Raw genomic sequence first — 3,025 nt, 5'->3', positions numbered from 1 at the left:
ACCAGACATAGCGCCTTCTGATTACCACTTGTTCAGATCGATGCAGCACGGCTTGAGTGGTACACGCTTCCGAAATGTTGAAGAAGTGCGAGAATGGGTGGACGAATGGATTGCTTCGAAACAAACATCGTTTTATCGAGATGGTATCGCCCAGTTGCCAGAAAGATGGCAAAAAGTTGTAGAAAGTGATGGAAAATACTTTCATTGAAATAATTTAAATAAATTTTTTACAATAAATGCTTTTTCTCAGTATTTTTTGGGCGGAAACTAAGTTAAGGTCCTAATACATGTAGTTAATTATATGAAATTCGTATCTGTATCTTCATCTAGCTACACTTTTCTTACTGTATCTGTATCTATATCTAGCTACTTCAAAACATGTATCTGTTACAACACTGCAGTACACAGTACAGTATACAATATACGCAACGTTACTTTTTAAAAGTAACGCGTTACCGTTACCGTTACTTGCGGTAAAAAGTAACTCGTTACCGTTACTCGTTACTGATTCTAAAAAGTAACGCGTTACCGTTATTTGAAAAGTAACGATAAAAAATCGTTACTTTCCGTTACTTTTGTAAAAAAAAAAGTTAAAATCGGTTTATAAAACGAATAGTAAGAGAGACAGTACATAAATTATACATATATAAAGACAAAATATAAAATATTTAAGCGGAAAGCACACATTCTTGTATAACGACATAAAACTCATTCTACACTAGTCGCAAATCGCAAGGTCGTAAAGAAATTGACTAATCATAGTCGATTGTTCTTCTTGCGATCGAAGAATAATCAATTATGATTGGTCAATTTCCTTGCGATCTTGCGATTGCGAGCCATTTTGAATTTCAACAATCCGAGGTCAGATTCCTAAGGGTTAAGGGGCGCCGCACACGAATTGACATAACAGTAACGTAAAACGTACCGTAAAAATGGACCAATTACAATCGAGTATTTACAAAAATGACGACCTTACGGTTTGACGATACTCAAAGTGATTGGTCAATTCTTACGGTACGTTACTGTTATATCAATTCGTGTGCAACGTCCCTTAACCCTTTCCGGCATAGTATACCGTATACTGGACACTTTTTTGCCCTTAGTTTTTTATATTTTTTATATAGTTTTCAACACATCTGTACAGTAAAAAGCACATTATCAGTTATGTAGAATATCAGTTGTCATTAAAAAATTTTGAAAACATTCTTATTGTTGAGGAAATGTATTTTATAAATAAACAGACTACAAAAATACTGCTTTTTTATACAATAAATGTAATTGTGACTAACCAACAATAATTAATAAGCTAAAAATAAGGTCTAAGGGGTTTTTGGGGTGGCTGATTACGAATCCGGAGTCAGATTTTCAGAATTCAAAATGGCGGATTTAATATGACGGACGAATTTTAGAAAATTATAGTATTTGTATAAAACCTACCCTTATAGAAATATCATACTAAGAATCATTGATAATTGCTTATTTTCAGTATTAAAAATACTGAAATAATAATATAATAAGTAATTATCAATGATTCTTAGTAGATATTTAGATATTTCTATAAGGGTAGTATCTAGTGTTTCTTGGGTCGCTGATCAAATTTTCAAAATTAGCATCGTTAGCTCTGGGTAACGCTAAAACGGGATTTTAGCGAGAGAATATTTTCTACCTTTTGAAAAGACTCATTTTTTTGGCACACTACATTGGATCAAAAAATTTATTTTTGATTTTAGATTCGTAATCAGCTGCCAAAAAGATCTCCGCCAACTATTGAAAGAATAATTTTGAAGACCTAAAACACATTCTTTTATTTCTTGGTCTTCTGTATTGGATCAAACATTTTGAATTTTGAAAATTTGATATTTGATTCGTAATTGACGACCCTAAAAAGTAATGAGTAATGATTTTCATTATATTTTATCCACTTTTTAACATGTTTGTCCACCATTTTGGATCCGTCATTTTGAATTTCGACAATCTGAGATCAGATTCATAATCAGCGAACCAAAAAACACTAGATACTAGGTTTCATACAAATACTACAATTTTCTAAAATTCGTCCGCCATATTGGATTGCCATTTTAAATTTTGAAAATCTGGCTTCGGATTCGTAATCAGCGATTACCAAAAACCCCTAATGGTACATTTATCTGTGAAATTAATTTGATAGAGAAATGTATGTCGCAAAGGGTTAAGCGTGGTCTACAATGAGAACTTAAGACATAAAATTTAAGCTTTAAGTCCTAAGCCGTAAGAAGTTGACTAATCACAGTCAATTATAAGAAAAATAATTGACTGTGACTGATCAATTTCTTACGGCTTAGAGTTTAAAGCTTAAATTTTAAGGCTTAAGTTCTTATTGTAGACCACGCTTTAGAGGCTTTCTACAATAAGCAATAAGTTTTAAGTTGCAATAAAATTGACCAATTACAGTGGATTATTCTTCTAATAGTCGACTATGATTGGTCAATTTTGTTATGACTTAAGATTTATTGCTTATTGTAGAATGGGCTTTACGAAAAGCATATTAATTGTTTATTGTCTGCAAACTTTCGTCGCGTGGCAAGTGTTGCCACGTTCTGTGTACAAAAGTCACTATAGTAAAAAAGTGACGATACAAATAACGGTGAATTTCATTACTCGTTACTAAAGAAAATGTAACGCCGTTACTTTTTCGTTACTGATACAAAAAAGTAACGGCGTTACCAAATCGTTACAAAAAAAAAAGTAACGAAATAGTAACGTCGTTACAAGTAACGCGTTACTTCCCAACCCTGAATATACGTAACATGAGCTATAGATTTTTAATACCGGCAATAAGTAAATCGAGAAGCAGCTTAAAAGAGGCATGAACTCTTGAACACAAAAGTATCGAAATCATATTTAAGCATTAAAGTTTCTTTTCCGCGATGCTGATTGCTGTGTGACGACTTAAAGGGACGTCTACATTGGAAGTAAACAGTAAGAAGTAGGAAGTAAGAATAAGAAATTGACCAATCATAGTTGATTATTCTTCTCACATTCGACT

At 32.6% G+C, this 3,025-nt stretch overlaps 2 protein-coding genes across 6 annotated transcripts in view; one reads left to right on the top strand and one right to left on the bottom strand.

Moving 5' to 3' along the window:
• Nucleotides 1–3,025, bottom strand: part of LOC116846861 (four and a half LIM domains protein 2) — a 642,247-nt gene that overhangs the window by 181,062 nt on the left and 458,160 nt on the right. The window lies entirely within an intron of this gene.
• The window catches only part of LOC116846863, a 12,229-nt gene that overhangs the window by 6,214 nt on the left and 2,990 nt on the right, over nucleotides 1–3,025 (top strand). The gene's annotated exons all lie outside the window — the stretch shown is intronic.

Source organism: Odontomachus brunneus, unplaced genomic scaffold (assembly GCF_010583005.1).
Source record: "Odontomachus brunneus isolate Ranch 3 - 2012 unplaced genomic scaffold, Obru_v1 Obru_scaffold_071, whole genome shotgun sequence".
NCBI lineage: Eukaryota > Metazoa > Arthropoda > Insecta > Hymenoptera > Formicidae > Odontomachus > Odontomachus brunneus.
The sequence above is the reverse complement of the archived record's forward strand: the minus strand, read 5'-3'. Positions and strand labels throughout refer to the sequence as shown.